Source organism: Mirounga angustirostris, unplaced genomic scaffold, assembly GCF_029215605.1.
Source record: "Mirounga angustirostris isolate CCGP_5_RB_7025 unplaced genomic scaffold, mMirAng1.0.hap1 SCAF_7, whole genome shotgun sequence".
NCBI classification, from domain to species: Eukaryota; Metazoa; Chordata; class Mammalia; order Carnivora; family Phocidae; genus Mirounga; species Mirounga angustirostris.
Genome location: NW_026991715.1, coordinates 123514571 through 123539631, shown reverse-complemented (window position 1 = coordinate 123539631; position 25061 = coordinate 123514571). Strand labels below are relative to the sequence as shown.

The 25061-nt window shown below is 39.8% G+C and overlaps 1 protein-coding gene and 1 long non-coding RNA gene across 3 annotated transcripts in view; one reads left to right on the top strand and one right to left on the bottom strand.

Annotated features, from left to right (window-relative positions):
* FYB1 (FYN binding protein 1) overlaps window positions 1-25061 on the bottom strand; it is a 155308-nt gene that overhangs the window by 120013 nt on the left and 10234 nt on the right. The gene's annotated exons all lie outside the window — the stretch shown is intronic.
* The window catches only part of LOC135365443 (uncharacterized), a 66927-nt gene continuing 57273 nt past the window's right edge, over window positions 15408-25061 (top strand). For both annotated transcript variants that reach the window (XR_010413307.1, XR_010413308.1), the window contains exon 1: window positions 15408-15470. This is a non-coding gene — a long non-coding RNA (uncharacterized LOC135365443). The remainder of the gene's footprint in view (window positions 15471-25061) is intronic.

Genomic DNA, 25061 nt, shown 5'->3' with positions numbered 1-25061 from the left:
CAATCCTGATCGAATGTCCCACCTCATGGGCTGAGCTGGGGCTGGGGCTGGGGATCCCAGGAATGGTGAACTGAGTCTTTTGGAGGACAGGGGCTGAAACTGTCTTACTAAAGAAAAGACTTAAGACACCAGTAGGACTAAGGACCTTCCTGGGTTGGGACTCGGTGTATATATATCATCCCTCAAGTTGACAAATGGAGACAACTGGCTGTCCGTGCATAATGCTAAGCTAATTCGTCCCACAGGCCCACTCTCCGCAGTGCAAAGGGAGTGGCTGTGAAAGGAGAAAATCCGAGGAGAGTTCAGCCTTTGCCCAGAACCAAATGAGCAACTAACAACTCCCCTGAGCTGTGTCAGTTTGCAAATGATCTAAGCAGAATGAGTTAGAGCTCTAAGCTCCTTTAAGTCTGACCAAAAGGGGTGAGTTTGGGGCACATCCTTGGATATTCACTTTTGATATTTGTTTGCCATAACTAGGGATATAATTTGACCTGCTCTATAAAATTAATAATTACAGCTACCTTTTACTGGGTGATTAACATATTCCAGGCAAGACACCCAGGCCTTTTTTTTTTTTTTTAAAGATTTTATTTATTTATTTGACAGAGAAAGACAGCGAGAGAGGGAACACAAGCAGGGGGAGTGGGAAAGGGAGAAGCAGGCTTCCCGCTGAGCGGGGAGCCCAATTCAGGGCTTGATCCCAGGACCCCGGGATCATGACCTGAGCTGAAGGCAGACGCCCAAGGCTGAGCCACCCAGGCGCCCCAGCACCCAGGACTTTATATATATTACTAAATTTAGTCCTCACATAATTACTATACCCATTTTATAGATAAAGACACTCAGGTTTAGAAATGTAAAATGAGTAACCTAAGGGGCTCAAGAGGCCCTTAAACTTAAGTTTGTGCGATGGTCCAAATCCACATTCTTAAATACAGCCAGTGACTTTCAAACCTGGCTTTGCAATAGAATAATCTGGGGTACTTTTAACAAATGCTGATGGTTAGGCCCGTGTGGTCCAGTTAAAACTCAGTAGTTGGGTGAGGCGCCTGGGCATCTGTTTTCTTTAAAACCCCTAAATGATTCTAATGGTCAGTCAAGATCAAGAATTTCTGAATCACCTTTTACTACTCCTAATATAACCTAGACCATCCTATAGTGTGGTAGGCAGAATAATGACCCCTCCCCCAAAGATGTCCACCTCCTAATCCCTCGACCATGAATATGCCACCTTATATGGCAAAGGGGAATTTGCAGGAAAGCAATTAAGTCAAGGATCTTGAGATGAAGAGACTATTTTGGATTATCCAGGTGGGCTCAATGTACTATAAAGGTCTTATACAGGGAAGACAGAGGCAGGAATATCAATACCACAGTGATGCAGCCTGAGAAAGACTCCATCGGCTATTTTAGATTTGAAGATGGAAAGAGGCCATAAGCCAAGGAATACAGGCAGCCTTTAGAAGCTGGAAGAGGCAAGGAAATGAATTCTCCCTGAGAGTTCCAGAAGGATCACAGCACAGACAGAACCTTGATTTGACTTGGTGAGACCGATTTTAGACTTCTGACCTACAAAACTATAAGATAATAGATTTGTGTTGCTTTAAAACATGAAATCTGGCCTTTCGCTTATACTATAAATGATACAATTATATGTCAGGCAACTTTTCATATGCTCAATGGCCATCTATCCGACTGTCCATCCACTTGCCTGCCCATCCACCCACCCATCTATCCATCTATCCAGAAAACACTTGCTAAAACCTACTAATGGCATGAAGCATGGATTGTCTTCTCCATTTCGTTAATGGGCAAACACAGAGAAATTAAGAGCTAAGGCAGGATTTGACTCCCAGTCTTTGGATCCCTAAATGCACTGTTGCTGGTTTTTTTTTTTTTTTTTTCTTTTTTCTGTATCATGTTACCTCTGGAGTTTCTAATTACTAGAATCCCAGGCCCTGTGGGTAGGGATTCAGATATTGCTATAGCTGACCAACAGAGGAAGTATTTTAGTGCATGTAGAATTTGGTAACATTCTTTAAGGCATAAAGTTGGTGAAGTGAGTTTGCCCTCCATAGCTGTATGGCTGAGTCAGCCCTGCCAGATGAGTGTTTGGAGTCTTCTCCAATCTCCAACCTCTATAGCATAGGATATCTAGTAATGGTCAGGCCATATTTTGACCTCTTTGCTGAGAGTGGTACCTATAATGACATAGGACCCAAGGTCTGAGATTGGGTTATAGCAGATTTCAAAATGTTTAAAAGCTGTAGAAGACTTTCTTCTAAATGAAACCTGTGTTAAAATAGATATAAGCAAAAATCACTCTAGTAGAGACAGGGATGTGTATGTGAGAACCTCTTTTTTCTCCTGCCACGACCCTCTAATATACCTGCTTGGAATTGCCAAGCATCCCAGCATTTTAAAATTATTAGGCTATAGTATTAGTGAGAGAGTGGGATGACTGATGGTCCTAGGCTAGGCATAGTAAGGATGGAGCATAATCTTGTACAAATATCTTTCCATCTTAAAAGGAAAATATATTCAAGTTTTATATCCTGATGTTGATTGATATTGATTAGGAAGAGGAGGAAGATAAAAAAGATGAGGAGTAAGAGTTATTGATCAAGATTTCTGCATCAGGGGGAGGCAGTGTGATGAAACAACAACAACAAAAAATCACTTAGCTCAAAGCCCAACAGCATCTGAATATACTGAGTACCTTTCAGGCTACGAGACATTCTGTCCAGTGCTGTGGTCAAAGATGAATAAGACAAAATCTCTGCTCTCAAGAAACTCAAGGCTATTTGGAAGACAAACGACATACCTGGAAAATTCACAGTACAATGACTATTACAGGGCAGTATGTTCCAAATGCCAAATAAGCAGGCCAGACGTGAGGAATTATTATGCATCAGAGTGATTCAGAAATGCTACTTGAGGCAGTGGTAGAACTGGGGGGGGGGGGGGGGGATGCGAGACCAGGAAAACAGTGTAAATACTGGGAGAAAGAATGTTAATCAGGAGTTGCTCCAGGGCTCCGTAATACTCAAAATTCTTCTAACATGGCTGGGAGGTGGACGGAGGTACAACCAAGTGTTTCTCTTTCACAGAGCCAGCAACTGAGGCAGGGAAGTCTAGGTTCTCACAGAATCAGAAATCCCCAGCTGCACTCTGTTCATTCTGACCACATCGCCATCATCCTTGAGTGGGGTGCCGTTGACATGGTGTCTACGTAAGGTTGGGTCACCCAAGTAGTAATAGATTTTTACGTGGGTGGTAAGACTTGAAAAGTGATTGTAAAAAGTGATGCAAGATAGAGAGAAACTATAGGGACACAGAAGTATGTCATCAAACTGGTCTCTCTCTCTGAGCTTTTGGGGAATGGATCAGGGTACGTCAATTAGGAGTGATGACCCTCTTCTGAGCCAAAGATAAGAGTGGTTGAAAGAAAGAGACTGAAAGCTGCTTGTTTGAGAACATACACATGCACACACGTTTCCCAATGCCCTTCAGCAGTCAGTTTTAATTAAAATGGACATTGAATTATTTTACAAAAGGGACCAACTAAATAAAAACTTTCCTATTATTAGGCCATGTTACCTAAAAATATAAATCGTATGACACTAAACATACTAATAAGCCACTGGGAAGATGAGTCAGGGCTAGTTTGGACACTGGTCTACCCATTCTCTTTGCAATAATCCATAGATGATGTGCAGCAGGTCTCAGAAACTGTATCCGTGTCCTGCTACCACGTATCCAGCCTCAGCCCAGGCTGCCGGCAGACTCAACCATCTCCTTAAAGTAAAACTGAATCCTCATTTAAAACCAATGTAAGTGCAGCATTTTAGAGTAAATATTTTATGAAACAAAACAATTGGTATGCAACTGGAAAGAGCTAGCAAATATTTGGCTGGGCAAATGAATGGTTTGGTTTATGAGAAGAGAGTAAAGGAAAACTTCGATGTAGCCTCCAAAAAGCTGTGGGTAATTAGTTGATTGGATGAAGAACCACGGTCAGCATCTTTAGTAGAGTCTGGCCAGCTTAGAAACAGGGTTCCATTTGATCTTTCTCTTCTTGAGTTAATCATTGTCTGGGGGCCCATTTATCTTATATCGGGACTCACCATAGTCCAGACCAGTAGTTCTCAAACTCTCTGGTTTCAAGACCACTTTGCACACTTAAAAATTATTGGAGGACCTCAAAGAGCTTGGGTTAATGTGGGTATTGAGACAATGTTCATTTATTTATTAATTCATTTAAAATAACAATAATAAATCATTACATATTAACATGAATAACACTTTTATGAAAAAATATGGTTTCCAAAACAAAAATTTAGTGAGAGGCATAGCATTGTTTTACATTTTTGCAAATGTCTTTAATGTATGGTATAATAGAAAACAGCTGTACTCTCATGCTTGGTCTGCCTTCGGTCTGTTGCGACACACTGTTTTTGGTTGAAGAATATGAAGATATGGTCTCACACAGATATGTATTTGGAAAGGGAAGACTATCTTAAAAGCCTTTCCAGATAATTATGTAGCCTCTGGAATATTCCACTGAACATTCATGAGAGAATGAGAATAAAAAGGGTAAATAACATTGTAGTATTATTATGTAGATAGTTTTAACATTGTGGATTCCCTTAAAGGGATTCGGTGATTCTCCAGGGTCTTCAGACCACACTGAGAACAACTGTTCTAGCCCTTCTCCCGGTTATATGCACCGGATTTGTTTCCAGGGGACATGGGCTTTCCTGCTATTTGTGACGATTCTCCAAGTAAACCACCTGTGGACTCCAAATGTATGATATCCAGTCTTATTTCTAGGTGCTCTAACAGAATTTTCTATCTAGTTCCATAATAATTGCCCCATCATTACATATATCAGTCTGATTTTGCATGGGCTTTTGAGGAATCTGAGAAAAAGGTTACTCATCAAAATTGTTTTGTTTTTAATTGTATTTGTGTCTTTAGTAAAATATTATTGATACTTAACACACTCAACTCCAGGCAAGGTTACATATTTGTTAATCTTAGTTAATTTATATATGCGAAAATATGTACCGGTTGTCTCTTACGGGGCTGTGTCCTAGGTAACGGAATTTTAAGACTGAAGCAAAGAGTTCCATTGTGCCAGGAAGCTCACAGTCCTTGAAATACTAAGGTAATTACAAAAGCACACAGTTCATAAACAAAAACTCAACCGTCAGTTTAAATTCCTTGGAAGAAGAGACGCCGTTGTGGCTTGTGGGGCAATGGAACTGCTTTCCTGTTCATATGACAACGAGGGATGGGGCAGGAATGACGGCTGCCGGAAAGCCAGAAATGAGGAGGGGATCACGGATAACACCCCAAGGAACAGCTTTTCCTTTCACAGTCAGCGCAGATCTTAAAAATATTTTTCTTGAGAAATGAACAAAGGTGACATTTTTACCCTTTGGGCTTAGAAGCAGGTCGGTGCACATTTCGAAAATAAATGTCCTGGCTGATTTGATGCAGATGTCAGCCCCAGCTGTCTAAGCAGGGGCAGAGGGGGTGTCACCAATTTGCCACAGATTGACATTGAGCATTTTGGCAGAATTCATGAAACGAAGACTGCTTGTTTGTAGAATAGTTTGTTTCTCTTTCTGCTGCTTAAATCTTTGCTTACAAAAATGCATGTTATGATGCCAGATCACTGAGTGTCTGTAAAGAGCCATCTTTAGTCTACAAACACATGTTAAACATTTCTGAGCACTGATTAGGCACCAGGTGTCATGCTGAGTGAATAAAAGATGAATGAAACCCTAACTTAAGATAGCTACTTATTTACAGGAACTTGTAGCTAATATATTATCAGCTGCTCTCAATTACATCAAATATGTTACATATTTCTCAACAAAACCGTTGATGAGCTTCTAGAGAAGTGATGTCCAATAGGATTTTTTTGTGATGTAGAAATTTTCTATATCTGTGCTGTTCAATATGGTAGCCATTAACCATCTTCTGTTATTGGACACTTGAAATGTGGCTAATACAACTGAAAAACTGAATTTTAAATTTTATTTGATTTTAATTAATTAACATTCAAACAGCCACATGAGGCTAGTAGTTATAGTATCAGACAACACAGTTCTAGAGGATCAGAACTGTACAATAAACCTTTGCTTTCTAAATCTGTCAGCCTCATAAATTCTGAGCATGTAATAGGATTTTAAATGATACTTTTATATTAAATGATATTACTCATATTGCTATTAAGGCTTAAATCTGGGTTAATGAGAAGATTACACTACTTACTTTGCTCTGAAGTTAAGAATAGATTTAAAAACAGCCATTAGAAGATTTATGGGACTAGATCTCTAATTTAAAGAGACAATATGTCTTGGAAAATCTGCTGGGCATTCTGGACTTTCATAGACTCAAGAAGGCATTGGGGCTTTCTGAGATTATAATAATCTATAAATGGAAAAATTAAGGTAGTAGATAAATTTGGCAAAAGAGTAAAAGCAAATACAGTAAATAAGGGCCATTAACGTCAACCCAATCTCTTGAGGAGGAACTCTAATGCTTTGACAAGAATTCAGAAATTGAGATGTCATATATCCATAGAGACAGGGCAACACTAAGAATTATGGGGGCTTTGCAGTCAAAGGTTTTCAGCACAGTTGGACAAATAAAAATAAAAACGCAGACAGCCACATATCAATGCAAGAGAACAATAAAGAACAATCAAAGGATTCTCAGGTGATGGCAAATTATTCATTGTCACACAAGAGGTTTGGAAAGAAATGTGAGTTCAGAGGAAGCTTAGCTCACATTGGACGAAGGCAGGGGAAAGAGTGTGTTGTTTGAAGTCAGGCTGAGATCTGAAGTCTTAGCTCTCCACCACTGAATCAATTTTTGTCCTTGGCCAAATCACTTAACCCGAGTTTCAACTTTCTTATCTATAAAACTGGAATACTATTAGCGAGCATGCAAGGTTGCTGTGAAGGCTGGCCCAGGACCCAACACATAGTCACATACTCAAGACTGCGAGGCTCCTCAAGTAGTTACAACTACTCACTACTACCCTCAGGATCTTCTGGAAGCAGAGCAAATATAAGAAAATGCGATGGTGTAGGTGACAGACCATGAATAAGTGAATTTAACTTGAATAGAGGTTGTTGGAGGAAATAGGAGGAAATATGTTTAACGGGTAGGATAGGCCCACATAATTTCTTTTCTTTCAAATTCTGACAAAAGAATTTGGGTTTGACTGTCATAGGTAATGAGAAAAAACTGTAAGCTCATGCCAAAAGCACTGAGTAAGTGTTTTAGGCAGTGCCACCACCAAAGATAACCTGAAGAAAGGCAAGGAAGGCAGTCAGGAGGATGTTACCATGATTCAAATATGAGAGAATGATCTTGAGTGAAATGGTAGCTGCAGAAATGGAAATTAAAGGGCAAATATATGAGACATCTTGAAGAAAGAATGCATTGCATTTGAGCTTCCCAGCCTGGCTGCCCTACTGTTAGAAGTGAGTTGAGATACTGATACATTAGTTCCTTGGGGGCTGTGGGGATCACCCTACCCCTCACCAGGCAATTACTTCCAGACACAAGTAACCTTTTTCGGTTTACTCAATCCGTCCAATATCATCATTTCCTGTGTGGGAGGTGACGTGAAAAATTCTGATAATCACTGAACTAAGGTGCTTAGTTCCAGACTGGATATAAGGAAAGAAGTAAATCAAGAGTTCAAATGATGGACAACACTTGAATTCTTCAAGACAAGGTGGGTGGTTCTGATAGAAATGGTGTAGGTGGAGAAGGGAACTGGTTTGGACAATTTGGTTTTGGATATTTCAGTTGCTGTGAATATGGAATATTCATGTGAACAGGTAGTTGGGGAGACAGGATTAGAACAAAGAGGAGAGGTTTCTTAGAGATGGAGATGGCTTGCGTTGATAACAGAAAACAGTCAAATGCATTGGGCTAAAACACCACCCAGAGGATGTGGATTAATGCTTTGCTATCAACTTGTCTGTACCCCCTTTGTCTCTAGTCTGCTCTGTTAACTATTTTCATCTTCATAGAGAAGTTTTGTGATATTTACAAATCATACAAATATGGGAGGGAAGGCTAATACATTGGCTGATACAATCAAGATTCAGAATGATTTGTTGACCCTAAACCAAGAAGATAAAAATGAACAAGTGTATCCAGCAATGCAAAGGTACCTGGTGCCACCAAATTATATGCTAGATGTGCGAGTACTGTGGGAGTAAACTTCAAGGAAGCCCGAGAAAGAGAAAGGGAACGCTTTACCCTTTGTTAGGGAAATTTTTCACTCTTTCCTTTGGGCCTCTCCTAAAGAAGTCACTTGTAACTTGGCAAAGATTCAAATATTTAATTAAGCTAAGATTGATTTGTTTGCAATACTTGTGTGGGCCAACCCACCTGTCTACTGAAGAACGGGCAAAAAAGAGCAGCTATTGTGTGAGGAGAAAGCCAGATAAGAACAATGAAGTCTCTGTAGTCAAAAACAGAACTACCAGGAGAGACAAAAAGGAAGCCTCAAACCCTCTAAGTATTTGTACGTAATTTCTACAATAGCTCCACCGAATCAGGAGGAAGCGCGTCCAGTGGCTTATCCAAAATAACGAAACAAACCCAAAGTAAGTAACATCATTTAGAGGGGCTTAATAAACCCATTGAAAAGCTGAGTGTATCAGGGTGGGGCTTTGTTTTATTTACCTCTTGCCTCCAACAGCTGAGCTTTCAAACCACTTCCCCTCCTAACACGTGAAAACCACTCTACGGTGTGGAGAAGGCTGAAGATTTCTGGTGTGTGTGGGAGAACAGCAAGTGCCTGTTCGGGCAGCCCCTCTTGCTTAGGAAGCCTTGGGCAGAAGTGGATCACTCTAAGGAAAGTGTCACCACCCCAGGGTCTCCCTGATTTTGGGTTCTGGGAGATGGACAAAGTAGAAAGGGACATAAACTTCAGTTCCCTGGGTTTGGAGCTCTCTGACCCCAGGTCAGCTTATCCACTGCCCCACCTCCACCTCGCCAACCTTCCTGTTCCTTCCCATCTCCTTGTCTTCTACTTCCCCCTTTTTCTTGTTTCTCAAAACCAAAAGTGGTGGAGAGGTAGTAAAAAGGGAGGGAAATGAGGTCACGGTTGGGAGTAGGGGTGGTGTTCCATACTGTTGCCTTTTTCCTCCTCATTTCTAAGGTGGCCCCGTGTAGGCCAAGGAACAAGGACAGCTGAGTCGGTTGCACACCACACAACCGGAGGGTTGTGTGGCGTGTGATCCAGAGCACTTGCCAGGGAGAGATCTACCTTATTTGAAAAGCAGGTGCGGTGGAAAGGGGCCTTATTGTTTTGGTTCCTCTGAATTCACCCTGCCTCAGTTAAAGCTCTCCTTTTTGCTGGAGGGCCCCTATGGATAACCTTTGTTCAGAGAATTTGTTATTTAAAGTGCAAGTCTCTAGTAAACAGACAGCAGAGCCCAAAAGGAAGTTTTATCAGGCTGAGGATTTTGCATTAGGTTTGCTCTTGGCCGTATTCTCCACAGGTTTTTCAGTCGTCCGGAGGATACGCTTCTGAGAGCCTTCAGAACTCCTTACACTGTTTCATATTCCGAAAACTGTAAAACTACTTTATCTTCAGTTGAAATCATCCCAACCCTCTTAGGTTGCCTCCAAGTTTCTCTTTTCAATCTATTTCAACAATTTTCTTGAAACTGTCCAAGGCTAGAATCCACAGTTCATTATAAAAAGCCTGCTTCTGTTCCACCACAATTAAAAAGTGTATGTGCGTGCATGAACGGGGTGGGGGTTCCTCTAAGCTGTACGGTTATATTTTCCCAACCCATAATGAGACATATGGTCATAATCCCCATAAATCTCTGCATTAAGCAGGTAGTTAATCAATATTTGTCAATGTTTGTGTGGCATGTGCATTCCAGGAGACTGAGGTAGAGGGGATGGAGAACATAACTTGTCAGGGTTCTCTGAGAGAGAAGCAAGAATGAGGCTATGGTTGGTTAAAAGGGTTATTCTGAATGGGTTCTAGGGGGGAATTCTCTGCTGTCTCGAGTGGTCCTACAGGCCCTTGGCGCAAGAAGGTAGAAAAAGGAGCCGTTCCAAGGAACACCTGAGAGACGGGGCTTTTGGGTCGGGATGTGCAGGCGGGATGAGGACAAACAGGCTTGGTAAACAGACTTAAGAGCTATTATAGGTCCTCCTTCAAAGACGAGTATGTGGTAAGACTTGGAGAGGGGTGTTTTGTTTAGTTCTACTGTGGTTTTTTTGTTTGTTTTTTGTTTGTTTTAGAAATTTCATAGCAACTCTGGTGTGCCAAGGGAAGAAAGAACAAGTTTGTTTTTTTTTTTCTTCTGTTCTGTTTTGTCCATGTCTCATACATGCAGAAAAAGCAGAGCAATGTACCTCCTTGTGTGGTGGACGGGTGAGCCAGGGAATAAGGATGAGAAAACTCCAAAATAGGGGGTGAAGTTTCGAGACCGATGGAAAGGGGCTCCTGCGGCAGAGAGGCTGTCACCTGAGAGTTGTCCCAGGAGCTCATCACTCTGTCTCCTCAACAGTGAGGTTGGAGATTTTTAAAGCCCAAGTAAAAGAACTCTATTTTCCCTTGTATGAAAACCAGCAAATGAGGTGGGCATATGTTATCCAATAAAGAGAACTGTGTGATAATAATTTAGCTTGGGGCTCTTGTCTGTCAATTCCATTTTGTAGCATAATGGTAAGTTGGCACGATTGGCTAATTTTTCCGTAACAATATCCTAAACCTTCTGAGCTCCTATCACACAACTCCTTCCTAGGAGAAATGAAAATGTCATTTCCTCCCACGGGAGCTCTAAGTTATACTGTTTACACACTCTTTTTTTTTTTTTTTTAAAGATTTTATTTATTTATTTGAGAGAGAGAGAATGAGAGACAGAGAGCATGAGAGGGAGGAGAGTCAGTGGGAGAAGCAGACTCCCTGCCGAGCAGGGAGCCCGATGCGGGACTCGATCCCGGGACTCCAGGATCATGACCTGAGCCGAAGGCAGTCGCTTAACCAACTGAGCCACCCAGGCGCCCTGTTTACACACTCTTTCACATGGTTCCTCTCTGATGTCACACAAGCAATAGTTCTGAGAGTAGAAAGTGGCTTTTATAGTAGAAAAGTAAAAATTCAAAGTCCATAGGTAGGAAACAGGTGAGGCAACACGTGGTATATCTAGACAAAGGAATAGCATTTACCTATTAAAAAGATGTTATAGATTTATATGAACTGAAAGGAAAGATGTTCATGTTACTGAGTCCTGTGATAGAGGCATGGCCAGGAACAGAATGGAGAAACATCATCCCATTCAAGGCAAATGACACAGGGGTTTCAAGCCTGGACCTCGGGGCCAGACTCCCTACGTTTGAACGTTAGCTGTGAGAGTTTGGGCAAGTGACTTCTCTGTGCCTCAATTTTCCCATCTGGAAGTGGGAATACTGATGGGAATAGTACCTACCTCATACAATTGTGTCGATATGGGACAATGCCACACACAAAAAATAGGTCTTAAAGTTTAAATACTCCTCAAAAGGATGACTTTCAAAAATGATCACTCTCTTGCCTAATGGTTTATGGTTCCCGGATACTAGTTTCTGAAATATTTAAAAGGTTTTCCATTCCATATATCTTTATTTGGCTCTGCACAACTGATAATACTTTCCAACATTCTATAGCATATACATGAAAAATTTATCTCCACCTCATTTTGACACATGATAAAACCTTTCGTTTGTATTTACAAATGGAGACCAGTTTTCTATTTGCCTTTAGGCTCTTATTCCAAGACTGTTCGATATAAAAAGGATACAAATTCATAGTTTTGGCACAATTCAATAAACTGGACTCCCGTCTCCAGATTAGCAGCCGGAACGGTAAGGACTACCATTTAAAAAGAAAGTCTCTCCAAATAAAGGAATAGAAATATAACTTGTATAAAATATCATTTATTTTGGACATTTCTTGCCCTAAAAGTACACTTAGAGGCATTTTTCTTTGTATGTCGATACCTCAGCATTTTTCAGTCTATCACATGGGGCAGTAAATCTGTCTACAGCGAGTTTTAGCAAACCTCATTCACCAAACAATTTGTTGAGCATCTAGAATATGCCAGAGCCATACTGTGCTTTTAGAAAAGTTGGGACTCGTAAGTGTCTGAAGGTTTGATGCTTTGGCAAGATTTCCGTTTGTAAGCTCCGAGTGTGCTTTCCTGTATTTTTTCTTCTAAGGTTTTGGGAATTTGGTCCAACAGCCTAGATGGAGTCAAAGCAAGCTTCTTGGGTTGCTCAGATGCAACAAGAGGAAAATTACTCCTAACTAAAGGGGTCCCTGCTCTCTGCCCATGGTCTGGGGGCTCAGGAGTCAGGGGGAAGCACTCCACAGCTGTCCTCATTTTCCCAGCCCCAGGCTGATTCACACTAACTGAAGAAATTTGGTTCTTTCCTTTTTGCATATCCCCAGAGAAATCCAGATGTTTCTAAGCATTGTTAGAGAGTAGGTGTTTGCTCACCTTTAAATAAGATTTTTGAGCCCCTCAAAACCATTTTGAAGGAATTCAGATCCTTTTGGTTTTAAACTACAGTTTAAAAACATTTTCATTGAGGGTCAAAGCATTTTAAATAACAAATAAAACAGCAAACATCCCGTGAGCTCCTTTCCTGTGGTAGGCACAGCGCCACATGCTTTCCTAAAACACGGGCTCATTTGACATCCATGAGCACGCACAAGGGAGAGGCTCCCTACTTTACAGAGAGGAAAATTGCCCCCTACTTTACAGAGAGGAAAATTAAGCCACTGAGGTGAAGTAGCTTGACCGGGGTAAAGCAGGTAGGAAAAAGTAGAATTTGGAAAGGCACACAGATTAGCTCTGCCGACTGCTCACAACCATTGTGCAAATCTGCCAGACAGATGATCCCAGGGGTGTGAATGGGCAACACTGCCTACTTGGTAGGAAGATGAAAGAGAAGCGATCAGATACATCATAGAGCCCTCGTCATTCATTATCTTAGCCTTCTTTTCCACATTCCCTGATCCGACAGGGTTAAGGTATTAAGAGTATAAATAAGATATTAAAGCAATGAAAAAAAACCACTTGAAATGGATCAAAATCATCTGATTTTAAACCTTAACTATTTAAAACATGTCAGTTTTGAGAAAGCATAAAGCATTTTGAAGTAATTTAGCTTAAAGAGCTCTTGATTTTACACAAGCTTAAAGAGCTCTTGATTCTACACAAGCAAAAAAGAGCTACTAAAAATTGTCAATATTTAAGTTGGAATTTCAAAAAGGAAGTGTATGGAAGCTTTGCTTTGATACTCTGAACGCTGTAAACATGTGTAGTTTTAGATTCTTGGCTGACTTTGAAACCCACCTGACGGGGCTAGATTTCTCAAATTTTCTCAGAACTGATACCAATATTCTTTGGCTTCTCCTTTCAAAGGCTGTTGATTGTTGTTTATGCCACATGCACAGTTCAACAAGCTGGGTTCCTATCTGTAGAAAACTTAAACCATAGAGCTTTCTATTGTCCTTTAAATAGATAATACTAAACGTTGTTAAGGCTAAATAAAAAACAAGTTAGCTGCCATAGCTGAGGGTTTACATAAGCCACAAAAAATCAGTGTGTTCTAAAAAAAAAAAGCAGATTTAACAAATTTCATAGAGGTCAAACAAGTAGGTTTGGCAGAATGGTCATGGATTCCTCTTTACAACTTGTAGAAGAATGCGGCATTTTTGACCCTAAGTATCAAAGATGCTATTATTAAAGTGAACTTTAAAAATGTGTGAACAAAATCAGGTTGCTAAGGGGATCGGTTATTTTTTTTCCAGAGAGAAGTCAACATCTAATGGGGAGGGGGAGAGGACGAGGGGTTCCTAGGATATCTCAGCACTTGTGTGAGAGGTCATTCTTCATTTGTCAAAGAACGAGAAATGAAGGAAAGTGATTTGCATGTTGAAAAAACTCTGAATGTGACACCAATCAATCAATTTGACCAATATTAATTAACAAGGCACTGGATTAGGAGCTTTTAAAAAGCAGAAACAAATCAAACAGGGATCTGCATTCAGGAACTGATATTCTGGTTGGGGTAAAACAGAAGTTTCCTGGTAATAGGATGGCACAGTGAAAACACTGAAAGAAGAATGCCCAGTTCTTTTGGGGCAGGCAGGGACTTGGGAGTTTGAAAAGCCTCCTTAGCAAGGGTGACCCTTAAGTTAACTGTTGAAATATCAATGTTTCCCAGATGGACAGGGTATACTAAATATTTAAAATACTCCCCTAGAAGGAACAGAGAGACCATTGGTGACACAGTCCAGTGCTGCATTGTCCAATGTCGTAGCCCACATGTGGCTCTTTAAGTTTAAATTTATGTTACTTAAACTTAAACACAATTAAACATGTGTGTTAATTAAATGTATGTCAAATAAAATCAAATAAAATTTGAAATTCAGCCATATTTTAATCGCTCAACAGCCACATGGGGCCATGGCTATTGTGCTAGAAGCGGAGGCATACGACGGCTCCATCCTCAACAGAGATTTCTGTTGGACCATGCTGGGAAACAGCAAGCAGACAAGCACTGTTAGAGTATAAGGTTTAAGGGTGTGTGTGTGTGGCAAGAGCTAAGCCTGGACACAGAGGTTGCACTGAAAGAACGTGTCGTAACACAGAGTTCAGACCGTATCCACTAGGCCAGGTTTCAGAAAACGTTTTCTGTAAAGGGTCAGATCGTAAATATTTTTGGCTTTGGGGACCACATAGTCTTGGCTGAAACTATACAACTCTGCTGTCGTAGCCTGAGATCAACCATTAGACGGTACATAAATGAGAAGTGTGGCTGTGTTCCAACAACATTTTATTTGTGGAAACTGGCAATGGGCTGGATTTGGCCCACAGACCATAGTTTGCTGACCCCTCTGCTAGGCCACTAGGAGCTATCTGAAGGGTTTGAGGCCAGAAAGCTGCCTAATTAGATATGTGCTTTAGAAAGACCGTTCTAGTAGCAAAGTCATGACGAATTTAAGGAATGTGAGTTGCAAAAGTATAATCCTCCAGTCAAAGAGGATAAGGGTCTGAATTCGGAGTGTAGTCTGTTAAATATAGTTAGAGAGGAGGGAATGTGTATGTGCTTTTAAGCTGGGTGGCAGGGCCCTGGCGGCAGTGGGGAAATATTACATGGTGTAGACGTATAAGGTTTGGGTGACTGGAGAGAGGGTGGCTGCATTGACCGGGTTATAGAATATAGAAGGAAGAACAGATTTGGAGAAGGATGATGACTTCAGTTTGGGTCAGGTGGTATTTGAGCTGCCAGTCATGTGAGTCATCGGAAGGGGGGTCGTGGCTGAAGCCTTGAGAGTGACAGAGAATACCCGGGCAGAGTGAGAGCGGAAGGAAGGCAAAGACGGCTACCTTGCGTATCACCACACAAAAGGCGTAAGTTCAAAGGGAGCTGAGAAGGAATTGTTACAGGCACAGAGAGGAGAACCAGGCAAGAATCAAAGGACGATTTTCAAATGTAATTAAGCACAGTAAAACGATTCCATAGAGTTTGGCAATTAGGAGGCATTTTTGGGAAGTTGCTCAGAATAGATTTCCTAAAACAGAACAAAAAATCACCCCTTAAGTGTCTGAAACTACCCTTTTTGGAATATGATTAAGTGAGGTGATAGCTATGACTTTTCATGGTCTTGGTTTTTCTTTTGGTGTTAAGTATTAGGATTACTTATAAGTGAGAAGATAATTTGGTCCTTAGCTCACCTTGTAAATGACATAGTCCAGCAATCACTTTATCTGGGGGTGGAAGGGCAGGTGAGATCCTGTCTAGTCACCCGTGAGGTGATCTCTGCCCAAATTTCTTGGGTGAACTTCATGCTGTGAGGGTTGGAAAGTTGCTAGATAACCTCTTAAAATGAAACAGAGTTCTGCTTTTAGGGTATGTGAAAACAAAAATGGTGGACTTATGACGAGGGACCCGAGAGCTTTATGGAATGAGCAGTCTTGAAACATACAAAAGTTTTATCCTTAAGCCACCTTAATAAAGAAACTAGGTGGTAACCGCTTTAAGATAGAATCATGTGATTTGGGAGTGTTCCATTTTGCAATTTAATGGATTAGTCATCCCTTCAATGGAAGAGTTTCAAATGATGATTTATAGCCACCTTTTAAGAAGTTTATATTAGGAAAATCTTTTACATTCCAAATAGATGAATATATCTCACTCAAAAGCATGCTCATGGTTTTCAAGAGTAATTCTTGACAGATTAAGAATTAGAATTTGTTCTTAAAGGAATTGCTTAATGAACGTCTGAGGAACACACATTTCTGAGCACCTTAATTTTACCTCTATAGCCACTTTAAGGGAAAAATGAAGTTACATGACAATAACACAGCAACAACAACAAAAATAAAGTAAGGAATGCTTTCGTCCCCAGTGACTGATTGGTTTGCTAGGTTAGCCAGCTTTAAGTGGCACCACAGTTTTACTGGGAGATGACTTCCTTCTCTGTGTAAGCTGCTCTCTACTCCTCAACCAGACTATGCCTTGCTGTAAAGAGTCGCCCCGAGAACATGTAGGTTACTTGAGTAGGCAGAGACATCTCCCCAGTGCAGCAGTAAATAGAACTCTATACAGAGCAGTGCTAAAAAGGAAATCTGGATACTATATACTAGTCTTTTTTACTTTTAGTTTTTGATACTGAAAGAATGGCGATCAGAATCACAACTGGAATTTTTAAAGAACTTAATAAATTTGTAAACTTTGTTTAGAAAAAATATGTAGAGAAGGACATCAATGGATATTGTGAAAAAGAAGAGCAATGATGGAAGGGGATGGAGGAGATTAGCCCTATTCAATATTAGAATATATTGTAAAATAATAATTGTGAATGTATGATACTACAAAAAAAATATAGATGGCTCAAAAGAGAGCCATAATATATGCTAATCTAAAGATAACAAAAATAGGGAAAGAAAATATTAAATAGATATTATTTTAACTTCACATTTACTTCTTACATGTGTCAGAATAAATTTCAAAGGGACTGTAGAGTTAAGAAGGAAAATCAGCAGAGGACAGACTACAGTATTTATCCAAAAAGGTGTTGGTTTTTATTTTTAATTTTTAAAAAATTTTAAAGTTTTTTTAGAGGGGGACAGGAGGGGCAGAGGGAGAGAGCGAGAGAATCTTAAGCAGGCTCTGTGCTGGGCGTGGAGGCTGACGTGGGGCTAGATCTCATGACCCTGAGGCTCAGGCTGTGATCTCAGGGTCGTGGAATGGAGCCCTGCATAGGGCTCTGCACTCAGCTTGGAGTCTGCTTAAGATTTTATGTCTCCCTCTCCCTCTGCCCCTTTCGTTCATACTCTCTCTCTCTCTCTCAAATAAATAAATAAATCTTTAAAAAATATCAGGAAAAGGCTTATAAAATTTACGATGCAAGAAAGTGAACTTATGAAAACTCCTTGAAGCATATATAATAAAGATACCTCTCAGATATTAGTATGAATACCTCTTTTTACTTTTTAAAGAACAAAAACCTAGTTTTATTCCCACAAAATAAAAATGTCCATTAACATTGCCAAAACTCATCTGGAGAGCCAGAACGTTCCCTCCTCTTTAGAGACTGCCAAGCACTCATTGTGAACCTGTGGGAAGCAGCAGTGACAAAATCTAAGTGCAAACTGCATGATGTGAGGTTGGCTTATGTTTTCTGAACTAAGAATTCTGGGTGTTACAATTATAATCTCTGTGTTTTCCATAATTAAACAGAAGTGGATTGGCCTGGATATCCTCATTTCTATCTAGAGTGAGAATTTCGTTTGCAATTGTGTCGTTACTTATTAAGTCAGAAGGATGGTTTTGCCTTAATCAGATCGGACTCTACAAAATTGCGAGTCCAGTAGCAAATATGAAGCTTAGGGTACACAAGATAGCATGGTGGAAAGCAAAATAATTGGGGAGAAGATACACTGGAATGTCAAAGGGGCTTTCTGAACATTTCAAGGCATTGACGAGAGAAATTCTGAAGGCAGGACACAGCAAATCAAGGGTGATTAAGAGTGGGGAGACAGTGAAAAGTGAGAACTTTCTTGAAAAGGTTGGAGCCATGGATAAAAGGAAGTGTCAGAGCCGGTGTGGCCAACCTGAAAGTGAAGTCACGCAAGTACAGCTATGACAGGGGCAAAGAAAGGTCTCATACTTTGTCTAGTGATACAGCGAGAAAAGTGTTTCCTAAAATGTTAACAGTGGTTTTCTTTGCATGGTGGGATTTTTACTCTCTCTACATTTTCCTGTATTTTTTTGGAAAAAAAAAAAAAGATCATCATCGAGCATCTCATATTTACAAGAGAGGAAAATGATAAAGATAGTTACATTTAGAGGAAAGAGGTTATGTGCTGATATATAGTGGATAAACAGGCTGTATGAATGCACGGGCCAAGAGTATAGAGCATGGAGTATTGTAGTGAAATTTCCAGCTCGGTGTATCCAGTCTATGTGACACTTAAACTTTCCCCCCTGCTTTTTATTATGAAAAATTACAAGCATATCCAAAAGTTGAAATTGGGCGCCTGGGTGGCTCAGTTGGTTAAGCGACTGCCTTCAGCTCAGGTCATGATCCTGGAGTTCCGAGATCGAGTCCCGCATCGGGCTCCCTGCTCAGCGGGGAGTCTGCTTCTCCCTCTGACCCTCCTCACGCTCATGCTCTCTGTCTCTCATTCTCTCTCTCAAATAAATAAATAAATCTTTAAAAAAAACCCCAAAAAACCAAAAGTTGAAATTGAAGTTGAAAGTGAACATCAATATACTCAACCTAGATGCTTTAATTGTTAGCATTTTGCTATTCTTTGCTTTATCACAGCCTTTGTTTTTTGATGAATTTCAGAGTAAATTGCATAAACCAATACCCTATTTAATACTAAATTTTTAACAACCTTCCCCCACCCCTGCACCCCCATGCAACTCAAGACTAGTTCAGAAACCCCCAGTAGGCTGTTATGCATTTAAATCTGATCATGTTTCTTATACCTAGACACTGTTTCTAAACCATACATGTCCAAAATCAGCTGCCTACCCAGAAGGCAAGGTTTACCAAACCTTACCCTGACTCTTTCTATATATCCAGAACTGTGTAATTTGTTTAACTCATAAAATATTAAAGACAGAAAGGGAAACTATCTAATCCGGGATCACCAATTCCAGTGTTTCCAGGAACCAAGCAGGTAACATTAAAAAATGGGTATCTCATGTAAGAAATCAAATGGATCTGGTAATGGAGACTGGCCAAGCCTCCTTGTAGGGACGCAGCAAGGAGAAACAAAGCTACCCAGAGAGCTTGAGAAAACAGAATTTTCAGTTGGGGCAAGGCTTCTAGTCTCAGCCTACTGGTTCCAAGAGCCCTTTATTGTAACCATCATTTCTCTTTAGTCTTCCCCATGGGTCTAGGGCAAATTTACTAGAATAATTAAAATAGTACACTGTTAAATCAAATCCTTCTCTTAAAGTATTTATAATTGCAGGGTCCATAGCTGTTCAGTTCAGTGCAGACTTTAACAATGGAAACAGTAGTGTAGATACTACAAATGCAAAAATGTGCTATGTGTCTAGTTTTTGCAAGTTACTTGCCCAAGAAAGCAATATTCCCTCATGTCTGGATTTACTGTCTGTAATGAACCCTGAAAGAGGAGAGAAACCAGTGTTCTCACTGATCAAAGAGTAGGTATACCATCATTTCTTAGGAATGTCCTGGCAGGACTTTTTCTTTCTTTCTTTCTTTCTTTCTTTCTTTCTTTCTTTCTTTCTTTCTTTCTTTCTTTCTTTCTTTCTTTCCTTCCTTCCTTCCTTCCTTCCTTCCTTCCTTCCTTCCTTCCTTCCTTCCTTCCTTCTTTCTCTCTCTCTCTCTCTCCCTTCCTTCCTTTCTTTCTTTCTTTCTTTCTTTCTTTCTTTCTTTCTTTCTTTCTTTCTTCCTTCCTTCCTTCCTTCCTTTCTCCCTTCCTTCCTTTTTCTCTCTTTCTTTCTTTCTTTCTTTCTCTCTTTCTTTCTTTCCCTCTTTCTTTCTTTCTTTCTTTCTTTTTCTTTCTTTCTTTCCTTCCTTCCTTTCTTCTTTCTTTCTTTCTTTCTTTCTTTCTTTCTTTCTTTCTTTCTTTCTTCCTTCCTTCCTTCCTTCCTTCCTTCCTTTCTTTCCTTCCTTCTTTCCTTCCTTCTTCCTTCCTTCTTTTTCTTTCTTTCTTTCTTTCTTTCTTTCTTTCTTTCTTTCTTTCTTTCTTTCTTTCTTTCCTTCTTTCCTTCTTTCCTTCCTTCCTTCTTTCCTTCCTTCTTCCTTCCTTCTTTTTCTTTCTTTCTTTCTTTCTTTCTTTCTTTCTTTCTTTCTTTCTTTCTCTCTCTCTCTCTCTCTCTCTCCTTCCCTCCCTCCCTCCCTCCCTTCCTTCCTTCCTTCCTTCCTTCCTTCCTTCCTTCCTTCCTTCCTTCCTTTCCTTTCCTTTCCTTTCTTTTCTTTTTTCTTTTCTTTGATGTGTGTGGCTTACAAGTTAAATAGGAGGATTTACCATGTGGAAGGGAAGAAGAGTGAAAAAGTAAGGACGTAGATGTGTCAAGACCTAGAGAAGTTATATCTGGGTTTTCTTGCCTAATTAATCCTGAAGACATGGTTATTCTGGCTACTTTCTAGAATTTCCTCCCTCTCTGCATGACCTGCTTATCAAAGTCAATCAATGCTTGCTTAAGTTGGCTGGCTTCTACATTTGCTGAGAGCTGAAACCACCTAGGCTCTGTATAATCAGTAGCTACAGGTGGATTTTGCTTCGAAATCCCAAGCTACAAAAATTCCACCCTCACAACCTTCTCTTTGTTTGCTTGATAAGTAACAACCGATAGTTTGGAAATTCCCTCGCTCCCCCACACCCTAGGTAGCTAATTTAAACAGTATGTATCTCAGCCCTATTGCGTTGGGGTAGCTGTGTTCTGCTATTAAAAAAACTCCACCCAGCCCTGAAATGCCGTCTCATGCTGTTGTGGGTACATGTGATAAAATTAGTTTTTTCGGGTGAATGTCCTCTTGTGATAAAGTAAACACAACTATTTGTCTTTCAAAGTTGCAATGATAAAATTGCTGGTAGTTCTTTGGACTATGTCCAGACATTCACATAACAAAATATATTCATTTAAGTTAAACCTCCCAAATACCTATCTTATTAAAACGCTTTCACTGTATTTCACACAAATTCTTTCAGTGTCATAGATCAAATTTGGCAGATGTTTATTTCAATTCCACTTTTAACCTCTGCCAGGATTTACATAAGGGTTGAATTTATTGTTGGCCTATCAGTTTGTGAAACTCAAATCTGACTATAGGACAGTGATTCTGAGCTCAGGTTTTACAATTCCACTAGCTGATGTTAAAAAACATAGTAAAATTCTAAAAATGTTAATGAAGTTAATTTTTACTGAATCAATCTTTTTAAAGAGCATATAACATTTTGGGGAAAAAGTGGGTCTTCTAAAGCAAAGGTTCCAATATGAAAAAAAAAAACCAGAAACATTCTATAAATGCTTTTTAAAATTTTCCTTCTCAAAACACTTATTTTCACTTAAGTTTATTTTGAAGGTGTTTTGCATGTTTTACTTACGAAATAAATATTTCAGAGCAATTTTGTATAGCTTTTGTTGTGTGACAGGCATTATTCTGAAGATATTCATAGATAAACCAATGTAATCCTTGCAACAACCCTAGTAGGTAGGTATAGTTATTCATCCTTTTTACACATGAGGAAACTGAGGCACAGAGGAGGTAAATTGTTCAAAGTCACATGGCTGATAATGGGCAACACTGAGATTCAAACCCAGGAAGTCCGCCTCCAGACAAGATTTATTTTAGATTTTGTTCACTGAAAGTTTACTCATTTTCATGGAGAATTCCTGAAATACTGGGTAAGAGTTGGCATAAGTGATAATCAAAATGGGTGAGCAGGACATGAATAAGTAATATCAACTTGGACTGGATATTTGAATCATTTAGGGGAGTTTAAACGGTAAAGGGACCTGCAACCCACCTGAGCTGAATCAGAATCTTCGGAGGAGTGGCTCACATAACAGTGTAATTTAAAGTTTAACAGGCGAAAAAAAAAAAATAAAGTTTAACAGGCGATTCCAACGTGCAGCCAGGCTGAGAACCATTGGTTCAAACCTCTTTAGCTAAGTCTTGGTGCAGGAGACCTCAAACTTTAGTATGCATCAGAATCACCTGGAGGGCTTGCTAACACACAAGGGGCTGGGTCCCATTCCTAAAACTTGTTTGGTCAGACTTGGGTAGAACCCAAGAATTTCCATTAAGTTCCCAGGTAATGTTGATGCTGCTGGTTTAGGAAGCACACTTTGAGAACCACTGTCTTAATAGGTTGGGATAGGAGTAAAGGGGGGTGGTGGAGCCCCAGGAGACACTGGACTAATTCTCCCAGTAGCTCATCAACCCTGATGACACATTTCCTCCACTTTGTTGATTTGTCCTATACCACAGATCCAGGATGAAGGGGGAAAGGGAAAAAGAAAGATATGAAGTTAAAGGGAAGTGATGGAAAAGAGAAAAAGAAGAGGAATCATCTTCTGGTCAATAAAATAAAGTTTTGTGGCTCTCTCACTGCCCTAACCGTATGTCAAGTAGAGATAGGTAAAATATAAATTAAGAAAATTTAAAGGTAAACTTCTATATCAGAAACAGAACAGAAACACATGGCTGTGAGTGAAACTAGTGGGCAGGTGAGTTGGGCTGTTGGTTCAGGTTATGAAAGCATTTGTTAGTTCAGCCTCTGTAGGGTAACCTGAAAACCTGAACTAGGGTCACTCTTTGAAGCCAAGGGCAAGGACAGATACGGTTTTTTTAAAAAATCCTAGCTTTACGGAAAGAGACCAAATGATCTGCCACTAAGAATTGCCTTAGGATAGACCAGCAGTTCTCAACTGGGGATGATAATATCTGGAAATGCTTTGTCTGTTGTCACAACGAAGGGGACAGGGGTACTACTGACATCCAGTAGGTAATGACCAAAGATGCTGCTAAATATTGTGCAAGGCCCAAAAGTGCTGAAATTGAGAAAGCCTGGGCTAGACACAGTCCCAGAGCCAGAGCCTGGGCCAAGGTGCCAGCTGACTTAGGAATGAATATGCTAAATGGGTAGTATTACTGTGAGCCTGGTCATGCAGCTGTCAATGTAGAGCTGGTTCTGGGCTGGGGTCCTCAGGAAGAAGTAGTAGAGAGGAGCGCAATACTAGAGAAGGCAGTTAGGATGAAAAGATGAGCCAGTCAACAAAAAAACCTTTCAAAATGGGTCTACAACACAAAATTCCAAAATATGGGAAGAAAACTACGAATAAGAAATAAAGACCTAACAAAATCAACAATTAAAAAATGGGTTTACCTTCAATTAAAATAATAGAGCAATCTGAAAATGACTTTCCAGATTCAGGAGTCATCAAGAAACAAATATATGAATAACATCCATAGGAGAATATATGAACATTTGAAACAAAATAGGCAGATAGTAAGTAAAAACAGGTGAAAACAACCAATTCAAAATTGGAAATAAAAACTTAATCATTGAAACAAAAATTCAGTATATGGGTTAAAACCTGGATTAGGTATGAATAGGGTGAACAACTATCCTGGTCTGTCTGGAACTAAGAAGTTTCTGGGACATAGGACTTTAGTGCTAAAACTGGGAGAGTGCTGGGCAAACTGAGAAAATTGGTCACCCTGGACACAGATGAAGTAAACCTTAGTGGATTGAAAGATGAAGTTGATAAACCGATTTAGAATTCACCACAGGGAGGCACAGGGCTAAAAAATTTGGAAGAGTAATTAAAATCATGGAGGACAGCATGGGATTTTTATCTAATAGGGACTCTAGACAAAAAAACTAGGAAGGATAAAATGGTAAGGATAAAATGGTAGAGTAATAGTTTTGAGGAAATCATAGCTAAGAATTTTGCAAAATTAAAAATGTCATTAATCTTTAAATCAGGCAACTATGGCCTGTGGGCCAAATTCAGCTTGCCATGTTTTTATAAATAAAATTTTATTGGAACACAGCCATACCCATTTGTTTATGCATTGTCTATGGATGCTTTCATGCTACAGCGGTAGAGCTGAATAGTTGTAACAGAGATCATAGGGACTGCAAAGCCTAAAATATTTACTATTTGGCTCTTTATAAAAATGTTGTAGGCTCCTCTTTAAACTGATACTCTCAGGACCAAGCAGGATAAATAAAAATAAATTCACATCTCTATGAAGTATAGTAAAGCAGCAGAACAGAAAGATTAAGAAACATCTTAAAGGGAATGACAGAATTTCACTTACAGAGAATGACAGATTTGATAGCTCATGTCGTCCAACAATAACTGAAGTCAGAAGCCAGTGGAGTGAGTCTTTAAAGCACTGAAGGAAAGTAACTATCAATTTAAAATAGACACAGGTAAACTATCATTTAAGAATTAAGTAAAAATGAAGACGTTTTCAGTCACACAAAGACCAATATACATTTTAGTATATATTACTCCTTTTCCAATGGGCACCCATCTCTGCCATTACCCCGAATGCATGGCGATTATACATCCCTACATGTCTGTCCTTTTAGCTGAGGTAAGACCATGTGTGACTTATTTTGGCCAATTAAATGTGAGTGAAAATGATATACATCTCTTCCAAGGAGAAGTTTTAAGAACTAGAAATAGGGTTGGAGGGTTGTGTTCTATAGGTAATTACACTGTATTTAGGTCCTTGTTGTGTTTAGGAGAGTAATAATGGAAATCCTAAAGAACTGTAGAAATTGCTAGACAGTAGGCAAGAGCATATGTACTTGAGCAAAAGGATATATGAATCCAGAGCAGATGAGTAAGACGTAAGAAACAAACATGGAGTCTTATAAAAAGTATTGTCCAGTATGACAGAATTGGGAGCCTAGAAACAGAGTCACATATATATGGGAAATAGACATATGACCAAGGAGGCATTAGAAAGTGGTAGGAGAAAAAAAACA